This window comes from Dreissena polymorpha, chromosome 5 (genome assembly GCF_020536995.1).
Source record: "Dreissena polymorpha isolate Duluth1 chromosome 5, UMN_Dpol_1.0, whole genome shotgun sequence".
NCBI classification, from domain to species: domain Eukaryota; kingdom Metazoa; phylum Mollusca; class Bivalvia; order Myida; family Dreissenidae; genus Dreissena; species Dreissena polymorpha.
The window spans coordinates 14,233,162-14,251,739 of record NC_068359.1 but is presented as its reverse complement, the minus strand read 5'-3'; the positions used below and the strand labels follow the sequence as shown (position 1 = coordinate 14,251,739).

At 34.5% G+C, this 18,578-nt stretch overlaps 1 protein-coding gene and 1 long non-coding RNA gene across 2 annotated transcripts in view; one reads left to right on the top strand and one right to left on the bottom strand.

Annotated features, from left to right (window-relative positions):
* Window positions 1-18,578, bottom strand: part of LOC127880706 (interferon-induced protein 44-like) — a 312,687-nt gene that overhangs the window by 36,691 nt on the left and 257,418 nt on the right. The gene's annotated exons all lie outside the window — the stretch shown is intronic.
* LOC127880708 (uncharacterized) lies at window positions 12,310-13,393 on the top strand. Its single transcript, XR_008049702.1, has 3 exons — window positions 12,310-12,470; window positions 13,076-13,171; window positions 13,351-13,393. It is a non-coding gene; the product is annotated as an uncharacterized LOC127880708 (long non-coding RNA).

The window sequence follows — 18,578 nt, the reverse complement described above, 5'->3', positions numbered from 1 at the left end:
GAACAATCGATATGAGGTCAGGCCGGTTCAGGAAGTAAAAAATTTAATAGAGAAAGGAACAATACATTAAATGATACTCTTCTAAATAACGCGAACTCCAACTTTAAACGTGTGTCATGTACAAATAAACAGTTTAAAACTGCCAAAATTTTGCAAAGTACAATAAATAATATTATGACTTAAAGCTCGGTTAAAACAATTAAGAATGCAACACATTGTTGAACATAAATGACAACATGAAATAACGAATTTTTATTTAAACAATATTTCCAGGTAGAACGATGATAGGCAAAGGAAAATATACAATCCTTAATGACGGCCTTTTCCTTGGTGAAGACAACGAATGAGTTTGTTGATATTAAATGTTGTGCAAAGACATTTAAGATTCATACACGGCTTCCGTTTCAGAAATTCGGTGTTTGTGTTTTCAATTTGTTAAAACCCGGATAATCATATTCATATTTATTGGTTGCCTATGAAAGAAAAAAAATGCTTGAAATAAAGTCGAGTTTCCTGCAAGTATTAAATACAGTCACAAATAGACCCTGTATCATATTTTCCGACTCAGTACCGTTGCATAATCTTGGTCGGGTACTCTTTCGACCCATGAATTCGATTGTGTTTCGGTTACCTTTTGGGGCGCTATGTAAAAACGTTCATGGTACAAACTTTAAATTTCTTGATAGCCGTTGAATAATTATAGAAGTACCTGTTTGACAGTTTTGTGAATGAGAACAATATAATGTTTTCGCTGAATAACGATTTAATACAGTTGACATTTAAGACGAATACTATAGATATTTATATGTATCCATTGTTTTATGAAAATGCAAACGAATCTAGGTTTATGTTCTCCTGATTATATAACGTTTGATATAATAATTAAGTAGTTTCTTTTTTATGGTTATATGAAATTAGGGGGCGAGAAAAAAACATTCGAATCAAATAATATATTTAAATAAACATACACACACGATTTTTACAATTTTGTTTGCATTTTACGCAAGTTATATTTTATGCTAATCGAAAAACCTCACACCTTTTTCAAATAAGTATGTGAATTCTTTATAACATTCATCTATGATACAAATTTACACAACAATGGTGCATTCACAAATAAATTTCAATTTTAAGCATTAAGTCGATTGAGAACGTATTCAAAGGTTTTAAATACTCAAGCACCAATGCATCATTTACCTTTATCTCAAACAAAGTGATCATTGTAGGTTCTCAAATTCTTGAATGTGGGATATATTTGATCAGTGTTTTCAAAGCCCACGAAAAATCAGCTCCCTATCATTTGAAAATTTACAATTAAAATCATTTAAATTTGTATTTTTTCCAACCATGAACGACGCAACATGTAAACGCATTTGTAGAAAATCGAATATTAATCACACTACACAATAATCATGAATCCTTTCTTTTTTTTTATTGAAGTAGTCTTTTTGCATCATTGTCAACATTACTTTCTATTCCAATGCAATGTAAGTTAATCAAGCAATCCGTCCAGGGTGATAGAAGAGATTGGAAAGTAATGTTTGATCAACAACATGCCGTAATGTGAATGAAATTGTAAATACTAGTAGCTGCTCATTTATATATTTACCATGCATTAAATGTGTTACCATAATATTTTTTTTGTATTTATGGTATATGTTTAGTCCCTACGAATATTAGCAAAGAATCAATGTGAAAGACAAATTAAGTTTTTATAAAACATACGAAATCGTTGAGGTAATCACGCATACCATTACATAGAGGAGCACAATCTACATTCACCCTACAAATAATATAACTACGAGTTTAAACTACGTCTTTTATAAACTTATGATGCTACCAAACATGATGCTGTATTTCCAAAGCACACAATAGGACATGTTATTGAATAAAGCAGTTTCTGAATTAATATTCTTTTTTTGTGCTGCCCACTTTTTATTGTTTGGCAGAATTTGCAACATAATAACATTGAACTTGAAGATATAACTAAAGATCAACCCTAATCCGTACGTAAAATATATACTGTCTGTATTACAATCCACTGTTATGTACGAACACCATACAGTTTTATCGAATATTAAGATATATTTCTGTTTATAATATAAAGATAACTTTAAAAAAAATGTATGTGTCGCTGTGATGATACTATTTATGTTATTTCTAGCGTATATATGAAACACCCCGGCGTTTATTAGCATTCTAAAAACTGAATACCGTATGATTATATTTCTTTGGAATTAGGCAAACTTGTGGACAACCTTGCAGATATACCAAGAAAGCAAGCGTGTCATTTAACCTTTAAATCTACATCTGCATAGATATAAGACAGCTTGCGAGCGTAGCAATATCATTTCGTTTTTCGCCGATTTCATGTGCTTACAAAACAAAATGGCAGTCGATGTTTGCGTATATAATTTGCATGAAATGTACACTGTATGTTTGTTTCTTATCTTTAAATTGTCTGATTGTTGTAGTAAGTGCAATGTTGAAATATACCTTTTGTATTATTACGCTAAATTTTGTACCATGTTTGTGTAAACGTTTACAGTATTGAGAAGTGGTTAACTTTTGAATATGCAACAAATTACTGTATAAGAAACAAAAGTGTGCAACTGCCTAATATTGCAAATCAAACCAAACAACAATGACAACGAATATTATTTCTATACAATAACTCGTGTTATATTCATAATGTCAGAACAATTTAAATATGATTAAAATGATTTTATATGATCTAACATGATTTAAGAACCCTTTCAAATATTGTAAATTCTATATAGTCGTTCGGTATTATAATTTATAAATTATTAGTTACAACATGAACGGTAATAGGCCTCGGTCGGTGAACTTGTTTTAATTGTTTAATTTAATTGTTGTAATTCCGACCAAGATGTTTAAATTTATTCTGAGAATGTGATATTGCAGCGATGAAATTAAATATATAAACTGTTATATTTCCTATAAATTACTAAGCACGGTATCTACATATTCTGTTAATTTCTGTTTTTAAAGCAAAGTACATTGAATTGTAGGACATATGTGATGAAAAAATTCATTGTTTACTAAACATCAAATTACTTGTAAATTAAAAAGTTTGAAAATTATTAAATTTGCGTTTATATTTATAAATAGTGGGTCAATTATTTTGAACATGTATTTTAATGCATGGTATTTAAGAATATGTACTTAGTCAGGGGGCAAGCGCATACGGGTGCTTACCGGGTTGAGTGAGGTTAGCTGGAATCGAGATAATGAAATAATCGTAATGTATCTTATATTTTACTGTAAACATGCACAAATACTGTTTATTATGAGAAAAAATGATATTCGAACATCCAACATATCGAAGTTCAAGAAATTAAACAGCAAATTTGTCGACGGGTTTGCTTCAATAACTTTTGTATTCCGATTTCTACGGTATTGAAACAAAAAAACGAGGGGAGAATAAACACGGTTGAGCCGAAAGAGCTTATTCTTGTTAATGAAATATAAGTAGAAACTGGCTTACCGGGTAAAAATATCCGTTACTCCTTCACGAACAACACTAAAACGACGCCATCTTGAAAGGTTTGTTCCAACTATCTTCACTTTAACCCGGTAAGCTACCGTATACGCATGACCCCCTGTTAGAAGTTTACAAGGTAATACATGAATTAAAAGTATTAATATTAGTTATTGTGCAGGTATAGTAACTAAACTGGAGTCGAACATGTCCTTAATAATATTACAATAATTTTCAAGTCTACATTTTGTTGCATGATACTTGCTTAAAAATATGATTTTGAAGACTATGAAGAGTTACAATAAATAGCGAATTTCTGAAAAGATGATGAAAACGTGTGTCTTAAGAATCGACCTTTTATGTTCAACAAAGCGATTGTTCTACAACGGAGGCTAATTCATGCACTTATGCAGGAACTATCGTTATATCTGATTCTTGTCATGAACATGCGTTAGAGTGATTAGCTGTGGTGGATAGCACAGGCGTTGAATACTCAGAGATGCAAAACATTAACTCGTAACACATAACTCAGATACATAGGTTTGATTGGGAGCCAATGAAAACACATTTCACTCTTACATACGACGTAGGGAAAATACCTTTGAACGTCGACTGCGATTGTTGGTTGGCTTGCAAAGGCACAGTAATGGACAAATGAGATAAATACCACGCCACAAACTGTACCAATACACATGTGATACTAAGCCATATATACCCAACGTAGGAATATTTATAAGCTGTATCAACAGATGAAGTGAAGTTAAACTCTATCGCCAAAGCAGTATTCCAGGATTGATCGTTGGGGACGTCGATAAACAATCTTACGTTATGAAAATCGTCAATCAAATACATATAACATTAATCTTTAGTTACACCAGAAAAAAACGTACTATAACATTTGGTCTGTTATTTTAACACACGGAACCAATTATTAAGCAGTAAGACACAAATACTTATGCACAAGAAAAGACGTACAAGTACATAAAAACCCACAAACAGGAACAGAACTGGATTCACCGCCTTGGAACGCCCAAAATGAAAAGTTTGAATAACTAGTTAAAGCTCAAGTCTACCTATATACTGAACGATGAAATCAAAACAAAACTCTACTTCATAAAGACCGTATATACGATATGCAAATAACAGGCAGTAAAACAAGTCACAATCGATTAAAGTTCAAATATTAATACTATTCGTATAATTATGTAATTTTTCATTACAAACATATGTGTTGTTTGCTTTCCTGGAAATCACATACCACCAGCAAAGTTTTGTGCATCATATATATATATATATATATATATATATATATATATATACATATATATACTGACATAAACCTTATAATTAAATGTAGCACATTAAACGTATTACATGTGTATACATTTATCTATTATATAATTGCCCGATATATCAACAAACCGCAGTGTATGATATCTTGCATAATTAAAGTGTAATAAAACATCACTTTCTAACTTTAAATTAAACAAACTTGTTATAAAAGAATGCGATGTCTTTGAGACGCTTTTTTTCAGCAACATAACAATTATGTCATTTGAAAATTGTGTTATTGATTATTATCCCGACATGCATCTTATTGAACATTTGAAATGAACGAAATTAAAAATACATATACAATTTACTCTTAACTATTGACATTGAAAAAAAATCACCTTGTCTTAATGAGAACGCTATATATTGGTTTGCATTCCTATTGAAACTCTTGGTTACAAAAATAAGTTTTTAACTGAAATTACCAATGCAACTGTTATATTTATATCATGGACATATGAGGTAAATAAACCAGCTATGTTGTTAATCTTCTCTTGAATATATATTTTGTCAGTGTTATTTTCAAACAAACGTGGTTATTACGTACGTATATTAAATTACACATGTAGATTGATTTAAGTGAATATGAAAATGAAACCTGCTTTTAAATGCAAACCTGTATGTTTAAACTTTTAAACATTAAATTAATTACTACCAAGAATCAAATCCATCATGCGTTTGTCCATATAATAGGCAAAATTCAATACACGTTAAACACTGTATTTTTGCGTGTGTCTCATACAATGTTTTGCACATTTGTATATGAAAAATGCATTTATTTAAATTTAAAGCGCACTTCTGTTTTAAACAAAGATGTAAACAGTATGTCTTATTTTTGTTTAACTGCACAATGTCTTATTTCATTGATGTTACACACTTCAGAGACTATGAATACGTTCCAGATCCCAGAATTGTACACAATTAAATGTGAAGTAATGCAATCATTATTCCAAATGCAATCGGCAGTGAACCGGTATAAAGTTACCCTGATCTTTAACAAAATTTTATTTAATAGTGATTGATTTGGAAATGAAATGAAGTAAATAAATGAATAATATATAATTATATAAAGTGTTTTATTCTGCGCATCTCAGTCTATTTATTAGCACAGCAATACACGCAGCGTTCAGTCATAGTATTTCTGAGGTGAAGACTTAAAAGCTTGGCATGGTTCATGATGTAAGTCGTTTAGTTGTTTTGCAATGTTTTGGCTTTGTTCGCAGGAAAACATTATCATTATGATTGATTATACTATCAAACATTATAATGTTTTATGAATGTTTTGTATCGTTATGGGTAGGATCACACACAGTACGCTTAATTAGCCATATTGTCTTTTTAAGCAAAAAACAAAAATATATGAGAATGTGAGTAACACAATGTTTGCGTTCCACTGCGTGTCGAAACGGCCTATATCGTAAGAAAGCTAGTTGAAAAGAATGATTAGACCAAATACGTAAATAGTCTTTTTCCGCATAAATATCTGGAAAGAATGTCTGTAAAACGTTTTGAGTATAGTATTACAATGCACAAGTTATTTTTCAAATTATATTTAAAGCCAAGAATCTCCCAAAACTATTGTTACAAATTGGTCTTTATATACATATATATATATATATATATATATATATATATATATATATATATATATATATATATAAACAAAGTTAATTGTAAATCGAAAGTAGTAACAAAACTCAACATTGAATAGGGTCGGAACAAACACATACTCTTATTTAATTTTGTATTTAATGTAATGAATAGATTTAATGAAAGAAACATGGATTATTTAGGATTAATGCCAATCTAAGTTTTCCATCTTCGAGAAAAGATAAGCATGTCATAAGCATACGGTTTATTTTTATTTTTAAGCACATTTTAATTATGTGTATACATTATAATGTTTTGAATAAATAGTATATACACAGAATGGACTTGCCCAGTGCAAACCCCTTCCTAGTCAATAAGAGTTAAAATGTTGCGACTTCGCGTACATGACATACTTATAATAAACCATTTTAGATATGTGATATGGATTGTTGCTCCTTCAGTTAAAACAGAGTTTACACAAATAAATCAAACGACATAACTGTCGACTTACCCAAGGCTTTTGATCGGACTAACGTGCAAGCAATATTCTAAATTAATGAATCAACAAAGACCTTTCCAAGACCTTCCAATTGTACGTTTGAACCAGCAAATGTTCGTATAAGCCATACACAGACATAAGAGGTAGACATTTACAGGTAGACATGTTTTCCATTAAATAAGTTGAACGAATCCGACGCCTCACGTTCCTAGCCGCGGCAAGATTAAATTGATGAAAACATGTATGTTCAGGTTAAAGCATGCATACACGTGCAGATAAAACACTTCCGATCGCGTTCACATCATCAAACCCGAAAAAGCTTCTCATTCATATTCATTCATCTTCATCTTACTGTTTGAGCAATACTCATGACTGAGATTTTGTTTCTTTCATGCGCAGTTAAATCGACCGGGTAATCCAACGTAAAACCGTAAGCTTAACACAATGAATAAATTATATCGCTGTTTTAGCGCTGATTTATTCGATCTGTATTTGTTTTATACTAAGATTTTTTTCGGTATTATAATACATGTATTACACAAAACAAACAAACACAGTTCTCAATGTCTAAACCAAAGAAAATATTAATCTTGCATTGTTTGCAAAATGTTAAGTTTGCTCGATTCATACAGATACATATGGTTATATTACATAAACAGACTAGTGCGAGAAATTCCATGTGCTTAAATGTGTCGTGCAATTCAAATCTACATTGTACGTGTGCTTATTTAGCGGCACTTTTTCGCATGATTATGCATGTATATGTATTTGTGCAAATTAAATTATAATCAAACATGTGCGGCTGTCCAGTATAGGATGTCAATATAATTATACATGTAATTATTAAGTGTATATCTCGATATAAACGAAAAGCAATGACAACAATTATCACACACTGTGATGTTTCAGTATTAAAGAAGAATCAGCAATTTGTCATGAGTTCGTGGATAATTTTATTTATGTTTAAATAGGTCTGAGTCAGGTTGTAGAACTAATCAAACAGAACGGTGGTGTTTTGTCGCGGTCATTCATCGTAAGATGCGATGCGATGATTGAGTCGTTCAAATAAGTGACTACTATTCAGAGTTCATTGGTTCAATATTCAGGCTGGTAACTAAATATTTATTTAAAAAATATCGGGTATATCGCCTTACATAATTGTTTATTGATTACTATTTGTATAAATTTTTGGAACATTTATTGATTTAATACTCGTCAATCTCTTTTATCTTTTAGGAAAATCCATTCGATTAAGAAATGTTGGAGTATTTACAGTAGACCTGGTTTAAGTGTCAGTTCTTCATGATTTGTAATGTTGCTATTTAATGTTTGTTTAGAAAAAACAACAACAATTAATCGCGCATTTTCTTCCTGCAAATAGATAAAACGCTGTCGAGGATAAAATACCTTGAAGCGGTAATTTCGTTAGAATGTAAATGATAAGCACTGTTGTACAAAGTAAAAGCCTTCTTAAAAGTGTCTCTTTGTTGTTTAAACGCATGTACTTTTACTAGAAAGCTGGTTATAATACATGCCATTGTTTAAGTATTTAAATTACCCCTAATTCTTTTATCAGATGGCTGCTTGCGTTTAATACACATATTTGATGTTTGGCAAAATCACTTTATACCTTCATAAAAGCGTAGCACGACGCCCTGCAACGTTCAAAATTACCTGCCCTGCAGTTATGATAACTTATATAAGACGCAAAAAAATACAATCTATTTGTATATTATTGTAATGCTTCCTCATCTCGATTTATGTTCTCTAGATTCTATAACGTTTGATATTAAAATCAGTATATACCCGGCTGTTATATTAAATAAATAAAACGTGCACTTACTAATCTACTGGAGCTGATTAATGCGCAAACGTTAATTTTTGGATGCGCAGTGTGAACATTTGTTCTCTCAATTATTACGCAGAAACGAAGTACATCAAGCATGTAACATGCGCGAGTTAGGTACATTACAATAAGTGCTATACAAATATAGACTCTACACAGAGTTTTCCAAATATTTATTACTTGCAATGCATTTGATGCACCGTCTTAAATGTATACACTATCGTAATATCGTAATACTTAATAGTAAGTTGTGGCACATATGTTGAATATAAAGAACTATGTAATATCAAAAACTATAAGAACAAAGACACGCAAGAACATTATCAGGAGAGAAATTGTCTGTTAACATCAGATATTCCTTTATTTAATGCAAGTGGCCGATAATCGGTACAACTAACGAACAATTCAGCGAAAAACACACCAGTGATTAAAGGTAGATCAACATCAAGAAGAGGTCTTTGCAAAGTATCGGATGTAAAGCATCGTGTTGGTGCTGTACTTTTCTTTTACGTAATGGGGGTAAGTGTGTTTTTCAAAATTGATTATTTTCAAACGCACTTTAACCTACTTTATATGGTTGATGCACACTTTATTATATTTTTTATTCACTACAATAATGCATTTTAATGTTGTTGATGCAAATTGTGTGTGTGTGTGTGTGTGTGTGTGTGTGTGTGTGTGTGTGTGTGTGTGTGTGTGTGTGTGTGTGTGTGTGTGTGTGTGTGTGTGTGTGTGTGTGTGTGTGTGTGTGTGTGTGTGTGTGTGTGTGTGTGTGTGTGTGTGTGTGTGTGTGTGTGTGTGTGTGTGTGTGTGTGTGTGTGTGTGTGTGTGTGTGTGTGTGTGTGTGTGTGGGTGGGTGGGTGGGTGGGTGGGTGTGTGGGTGTGTGTTTGTGTGGGTGTGTGTGTGTGTGTGTGTGTGTGTGTGTGTGTGTGTGTAAGTGTGTGTGTGTGTAAGTGTGTGTTGTGTGTGTGTGTGTGTGTGTGTGTGTGTGTGTGTGTGTGTGTGTGTGTGTGTGTGTGTGTGTGTGTGTGTGTGTGTGTGTGTGTGTGTGTGTGTGTGTGTGTGTGTGTGTGTGTGTGTGTGTGTGTGTGTGTGTGTGTGTGTGTGTGTGTGTGTGTGTGTGTGTGTGTGTGTGTGTGTGTGTGTGTGTGTGTGTGTGTGTCTGTATTCCTAACACACCGAGGTAATTCATTGAAAAACACACCCACGTACTGAGGTACCAAAAACTACCGAGGTACTTTTTCCCGTTACCTCGAACCGAGTACCTCGCCAAACGCTTGTAAATACCATATCCCACATTTTTGGCTCGTTTCCACGGGTACCTCGAAATAACGTTGTAGTACTTGTTTGTGTGTCAGAGTGTGACCCCACACACTTGACGTTCATCTCTGATATTTGGTTGGTTTCTGTGGTTCCAATCTTGAAAAGCAGGAATAGAATAGCACCAACAGGGAACCATCGTACCAAAAGCCGACAAACTCCTCACAGCAGTTAATTCCCTTAGGCATGCTCCCGGTCATTAATCCGAGGTAGGAGCACACACCTACTGTTTTCAGACTCAAGTTTTTACATTTTTTCGTACAAAAAAGGATCATGTTTTCAGTGTGTCTAGTGTGTTATATCTAATAACATAACATTATCTTCTACAGTGGTGTAGGTTCCAGCTGGTGTCATTGGATTATTTTATAGAATAAGAAAATGAGGACAACGCCCAAGAATGACAAGAAGAAAGTGGTTTATAAGGTGAACAAATGTGATTATTTACTATTTTTGAAAGATTTCATTAGAACTGGTTCATGTATGACTGAAGTTTATGTTATTTTAGTTGTGCATATTGTTCCGATCTTTATATAGAATGCGTATATGAGGACTCGGCAAGTAGTTATTTTTATATTGTCATATATTTTCGTGACCCAATGAAACTGTCAACAGTGCTGACAATAGTTAATGAATTGTAATAAAGTGATATAAAATAGAGATTTGCTATTATTTACAATTATCATAAATGATTTTAATCACGAGAGTGGAGTTTTTTCTACTTGTACTTCATGATGAACGTTATGTTGATTGACTGAAATGTGTCAATAGAAATTATTGTTTACATTATCATGGACAAAGAATGAAAGATTGGCTCCAACTTGTTTCACGCAACGAAGTTTGTGGCGACAACTTTTTTTTACCCAGTGAAACCCCTGTGCTTTTATATTTTGTATGTATTATCATCTACAAAAGTTTATAAAATTAAACCCCTGTGTATATGCTTACTTAAGATAATAGTGATATCGCACTACTGGTATTCCTAGGAACGGTGCTTATGTAAATAGCGAGTCTTTATAACAGTGAAATGCATTACAGGAGGTAAAAACAAAAGTTTGATATATCAATTAAGATTGTCATTATATTTCGTTTAACACTTTTTTTTTCAGTTTCCTTGGCCACGTGCTTTGATTTGTTTTTATTATTCGGCGTTCATTGATATGCATCTATTTAAATTGTATTCTTTACTATTAAGTAACAGCATTATAATAAGCGTATTTGGTGATTAATTTATAAGCACGTGCTCATAGTCAGGTGCATTCCGACACATTGCCAAATTTTATTTCAGAAAAAGGTCGAACACATCATGTCGAGGTCATGCCCAATATATAGCCTGCAAGGTATCACGACGCTGTATGCGAGGGTCAGCGACTATATTTGGCGCAAGCACAAGCTGTCGGCCGAGCAGGCGAAGCAGCTTTCGTCCGAGCAAAGGGCCGCCACTTGCAGATGAACGAACAGCGAACGCCTGTATTACCAGTGCTCAGCACCTGCGCCAGACAGATATCAAGGACAGAGGCTCCCTGGACTAGTGCTCAGGAAGAGCGAAATCAAGAAGAGTGGTAAGAGTTACATTGTGTTGATGTGCATTTTTTATTCATTATGATTAAACATTATACACACATGAGGCATTTGTTTATAACACTAAAAGGTGATTATCAACGTGTAAAATTAAATCGAACCACAAGATTTATAAATTGTTCAGTCAAACGCCATGATAAACTTTTCAGATGCAGAAACGGAAGGTGCCTGCCTCCGCCGCAGCGTACAGGTCAGCAACCGCATCCGAGTCCGCTGCCGGTTATGGTTCGGCCAACCCACAGCCGCCACCACGCCCAGAATGAGCTCTTCAGAGGGTGAGCAGACACTGGACACCTTCCTCACCCGGGACTGCTGTCTCAGCCTCGGCCCGCATTCTCGCGTCATGCTTTGTCGTTAAAGCTGTAAGTAACGAAGATAAAAAATATTATAAAAATATAAATATATTATACATTTTGAATACTTAGGAATTATATTAATCAGTTGTAAGTAAAATTTTATGCAATTTCAAGCTATAGCATAGAATATCATTCAATAATATTTTTTTCAGTTTCGATTGTGGAAGAATACATCATGCATGCGGCCACGCGCTGTGGGTGGAAGTGCAATGTGGCGAAGCGCCTAGAGTCCAAATAAAGCTGAACCGCTTCCTGGCCCTGAGCGGGTACACTAAGGGGGCCGTGTTTGCAGACGTGCTGGTGTGAGGAGGACACATGGAGGTCCACGACAACTACCTAACCAAGGCCCACCAGCCAGGAACAGTTCGATCCGCCCTGACAGTGTTTGAGCCTTCTTGAAGTGGGCCGGGGACAAAAAGCATGCACCAGCACCAACGGTGGAGGAAGTAAGCTTAGACATAGGATTTGATTTGATTATGAATATGTATGCATTTAGATAAACTATGCATTATTCTCGAACCGCACCATTTACAATCAATAATCCTTTAACAGGTCAAGATATTGCAAACGTAGCAACGGATTCGGGTTCAACTTGACAACATCATATAGATTTCACTATCTTATTGTTTTATTTCGATAGAATTTAAGGTTTTCGCTGGTAGTTTTTGAATGTGTTTTGATGATCTGTCTAAAGGGTGCTTAATGCTGTTTTTGCAAACCAACATAATTATAGTGATTATAACTTTTTTATTATATTTTTTTTTCAAAAATTTAAAAAAAAATTCTAACAAAACTATAAACTGTTAATGTTCAATTTAGAAAAAAATTATTACATATGTATTTTTTTTTTTTTGTATTATTAAAACAAAAACAGTTAATAGTTTTATTTAAAAAAAATAATTTATTTCAAGCGTAAATAAAAAGGTTATAATCACTTTAATTATGTTTTGCATTAAGCACACTTTTAAGTACTCGTTTTTTTTGTTTAGTTTACATGAATCAACTTTGTACTCTTTTCCGACGGCTTCTTATTCAGCTGAATATTTTTCAGGCCGATCGCACTATCCAGGGCTTCCTGTCAGCCACCCGCGTCGCTCTGCCCTCGGCCGCCGCCCCGGAGCAGCAACCACAGCGTGAGGAAACGATGGTAAGCTTTACAGAGAATTAAACACGATTAGCGATTAACATTCTCAGATGATGACGACACCATAGGGAAATGTACAATAAGCTGCTGATTTAATTATTTATATAATCAATTCGCATTGCAGATTTCTTTACAAATATCGAATATATTTTCTTACACGTGTTTTATTTTTTTTTCAACAGTACGATGAAACAGATGGGCATGATTTCACGCATCATAGCGACAGATGGGCATGATTTCACGCATCATAGCGACGACGACACGAATGTCCCTCTGCCGTCGGTCGCCGCCCCGGAACCTGACCATGACACTGACACTCAGGCCCTAGACTTGGAGACCGGCCTGACGGATTCCCTGGTAAGCTTAACAATGCTTAAACACGATTTACAATGATGAGTAAGATACATAAATGTACGATAAGCCAATCATTTATTTACTTATATAATCTATACGCTTTTCAGCTTTCTTAAAATATTCGAAAATACATACTAACACGTTTTATGTCTATTTTCTATAGGGGGAAATCAAGGATGCCTAGTGTGAGTCATCATCATCCTCATCGATACCGATCCGTGTTGTGTCCAGGGAGAGGCTGCGACAGGTGTCCTCCAGTGACGAGGAGGACCCATACACTACGAAATATTGTGAAAAATCTCAAGTTACGAAAGTCTCACCGAGTTGCTTTTCCGTGAGCTCACATTACCCGTGTCGGCTGACAGAACTGGTTTTTGTACCCAGGAAATTGCTGTATATATATTTTTATGATATGTTTTCGTTGTATTTATGTATTTCTGTGCCAAGTAGTCGTTTTACCCTGGAACGTGACTTTATTATGTTGTACATATGTTGTTTAATTAATATACTTTGTAAGTCCTGGTACTACTGGTTCTACTAACCCTACCAAGGTAAATTACTTGATTTATTGTTATATATAATCAACATATACGCATGCATAATTAGTACTGGTTCTGCCCAGGGTTTTTTGTCTGAAACTATTAAAATAATACACACATCAGTGTATTAATATTACAGACACTCACTTGTTGCTATCAATATTGCCTAGGGCTAAGCGAAAAGACTTTTCAAACACAAAAGTGCGAACGAACATACAATATTATTTAAGGGCTGAATGTATCCGATAATTAATACCAAAATCTTGATCCGCGACAATAAATGACTGATTGACTGAAAAAGTGACTGAGTGAGTGACTTTGTGATTGCGTGACTGACTGTGAGTGAGGTAGTGATTGAGTAAGTTAGTGAGGAAGTGAAGGAGTGAGTGATTGAGTGACTGACTGAGTGATCGAGTGACTGACTAAATGTGTGAGTGACTGACTGACTGACTGAATGAGTGAGTAAGTTACTAACTTACTCACTCATTCAGTCAGTCATTTATTTCAACAATGTATAACACCAAATAAGGCAATACAATTAAAACGCACCTATTGCCACAAGTTATATTATCATTATATATTATTGTGGTCCTTGTGTTAACAGACAGACTGAGTCTAAATTATGGCCCCAAGCTTAAACTGATTCAAGCCAAAGAAATTCGCTAGTTGGGAGGATCCTAGTACATAGGGATAAAGTCTGATTTTTTTTTAATTAAGGGTCGTGGCTGATATTGTTTGGCCATGTTTAGAACTTAAAGAAACTTGGTAAATGGAATCAAAATTAGAGTCCCATTCCTGAAACTTGTGTGTGTGTCCATACTGAGGTAAATACCACGGGACGATCGTGACATACTATGAGTGTGCTGTGTGTGTGTCCATACTGAGGTAATTTGTCTGAAACTATTAAAAATTATTTTTTAAATTATTATATCGTAAATTCACCAACATAATTATACTCAAATGCTAATAAATAATAATACATTTGGAGAAAAAATCACCAACGTTTCTCAAAATGCTCTTTTAGGCCCCCCAAAAAACACCTTAACAACGCACGTGGCGCGCTTATTACCCACCCTTACCCCTGGGCAAACCCCCGGGCTTGGTAGAAATCGACTTCGGCTACATCAATATAATAAATATCCTTGCCTAGACATCAGTAATATTGTGCAGTATATTGTATCATGTTGGAAAAATGGACACAGCGCCCGATGGTAGTTCACTTTGACCCCCAGGAGCTTACCCCCGGCAAATATTTAGGTTAAAGTATTTATTTTGTCCGGTACGGCATACACATATTAATAATTGTTCAAAGTTTCAAGCATATTAGTCAAGAAATTGCCAACTGTGGTAACTTTAACCCTTAAAAAAGAACATAAAAGCTAAAGAACGAGCACCATTCACGAGGGTTACCCACTTTGACACATCCTATTTCGACCCCGGGGCACAGCTATACCCCCAATGCGCACATCAATGTGTCCGTGGTACATTGAAATACCGGAAAAATATAGCTTTTAGGCGCCTATGACTAGTCTAACAGAATATTTTAATAAGAAACGAGCTAACAAACAATGCAATTTTATGAAAAAATCGTTTTTTGGACCCCGTTCAAACATTTTTCAACTTTTCTTGAATATTTTTTTCGATTTATTTGTTTAATTCACCAACATCTACTCAAATAATATTAAATATTAGGCAGTGGCTAGTCGTACGGCCCCGTACGGCACCGTACGGCTAGACAAGAGGCTAGTCGTACGGCTCTGTACGTAAAGCCTTTCCTATGGAGATTGTCTAGCCGTACGGCTTATAAAGTCAAGAATTGTCATTCAGTGCTGTTAATCAGTAATAAGTTTGTTTAAGCTCATAAAAGTTAAAAAAATTCTTTCATCTGTTACGGCTTCCTTTTATGTAATACGGTTGCTTATTTGATTCTTTAATAAGTCGACGTTCCTAAGTAAGGTGTGAAAAACGGTTTTAATGAGTTGCATCATCGATATTATGAAAGTCAATGACGGCGGCCTTGAAAGGTAGTTCTCAGAAATTGAGTTACACAAATAATTAAATTTGGTTCCTAATTTGATTCTTTAATTAGTCGACGTTCCTATGTAAGGCGTGAAAACTGTTTTTAATTAGTTGCGGCATCGATTTTATGAAATTCAATGACGGCAGCCGTCAAAGGTTGTTCTCTGAAATTGAGTTACACAAATAATTTAATTATCTTTTAGACAATTGATAAATAGATGGTTTTATACAAGCAATATATCAGTTCACTGAAAATGGCCGTGTCTTTAACTGTTGGGGAAAAATTCTCCTCTTATGGTGCATAAATAGGCATAATTGAACAGTACTAGCGTTCAAATTGTGTACAGTTTTACAGGAGTTAGAAACTAGAAGTTGTACTTTACTAAAGATCTTAAAACTAGATGCGTTTGCATTACGATCTGTCTCTGACAAATGTATGATTCTGTAAATAATGTGAGTCGCGTTCTGAGAAAACTGGGCTAAATGCATGTGCGTAAAGTGTCGTACCAGATAAGCCTAAGCTGTCCGCACATGCTAATCAGCGACGACACTTTCCGCTTTTATGGTATCCCTGATTAGCCTGTGCGGACTGTACAGGCTAATCTGGAATGGCACTTTACGCACGTGCATTAAGCCCAGTTTTCTCAAAACGCGGCTAATGTATTATTTCTTTAAAGTGGCATGTCATTTAAGATATGAACAACTGCATTTGTCATACATGCGAACAACAAAGACACGGATAAGCCTTGTATTCACACTGTATAATCAGCGTCTTTGTTGCCGCTGCATCATTAATAGACTTTACACATCAAAAAGCAATCATTTTCGTTCCGTTGATTTATTTGTTTGCATAGTCGACATTACAAATTACAAGTCGTGGAATGGTGCCTCATATTGTGTAAATAGGGTATATACCTTCATGTTGTATATGCTTTTGTCAAGTGCTATTATCTGAAAGCAATAAAATCATATTTAATTGTTCTATAATGCTTTTCTTAATTTCTGTAAATTTACGTTTCCCATTTTCTTTTATCGTTTTATCCTTTTCACGTTAAGTTTCCTTTTATTTGTTTTGTTATAAACGTTTCGCATTGTGATGTGATGTCGCAATTTTCATTTACTTAGTTAATATTATTTACTATATATTTATTGTATACATTTGATATTTGCATGTACAATACGTATTTATATACTTCATAACTGTGATTTCTATTGATTGCTGTAATTGTTGTTTGGCGTAATAAATTTACATTTATATATCTCCCTTGTTAACACTCTTTATATACTCTGCACGAATCGGTTTCCAACCACGACGAAACATAAACCAGATTGCAAATTCCGTGACGACGACTACACGAACTAGTCTAAAGGCCAGAAATTTCGGAATCTGCACGTAGATCAATAATTAATCAATATATTTATGTGTCATAACAGCCGTACGGCTAGACAATCTCCATAGGAAAGGCTATACGTACAGAGCCGTACGGCTAGCCTTTTGTCTAGCCGTACGGGACCGTACGACTAGCCACTGCCTAAATATTTATATATTTCGAGAAAAACTCACAATATGTTCTCAAAATGGCACGTTTAGGCCCTAAAACCACCTTAAGAACGCACGTGACGCGCTTTATTACCCCCCCCCCTGACCCCCGGGCTCACTCCCGGGCCAACATCTTCCTAAATATACCAAATATTCCAGGTCTAGACATGAGATATTAAAAAAAAGTACATTGTATTATGGTAAAAAAATGGACACAGCGCCCGAGGGTAGGTCACTTTGACCCCTTTTGCCTACCCCCGGGCCAATATTTAGGTCAAAGTTTTTATTTTGTCCGGTCCGGCGTACAAATATAATTATCGTGCCAAGTTTCAAGAATATAAGTCAAGAAATGGTCGACTTTGGTCACTTTAAACCGTATAAAGAGCAAAACACACACAAAAATCTCATTGTATTTGAGGGTACCCCTGTTTGACACGCCCTTTCCCGGCCCCAAATGGTCACACAACCATATATCTGGTATCGTCAGGTCCGGTGAACGTATATATATCCATATATACCATATTCTGGCATAAAATATCACGTTTAGTAGTTTTAATAATTCTTATTGTATAAAAATGAGGTGAAAAAAAAGGTTTATCAGCTCCCCGCGGAACACAAACTGTTATTTCTGTATAATGCTTTAAAAATCTTGGCTGATTTTTAAAGACCTTTTCAACGGTATATATGGTTACACGGTACCTTGTTGCTAAATAGTGCCTAATAGTGGTGTATATTCTCACTTTAAGTGCTTTGTAACCCCAAAATAGTGGCTCCAGCACGTTATAACTCGTGTAGCACGTTTATTTTTTGCCCGATTTTTTATTTTCAAGTGTCTTTTTGTTACAAATTTAGTAATCTTTCCGTCAATGTTAATCAATGTCAGTTAAATTGCGAAATAAAATCACCAGACATTGCCAAACATCCCGTTGTCTAAAAACACAATAAAAATCGGAGTTCC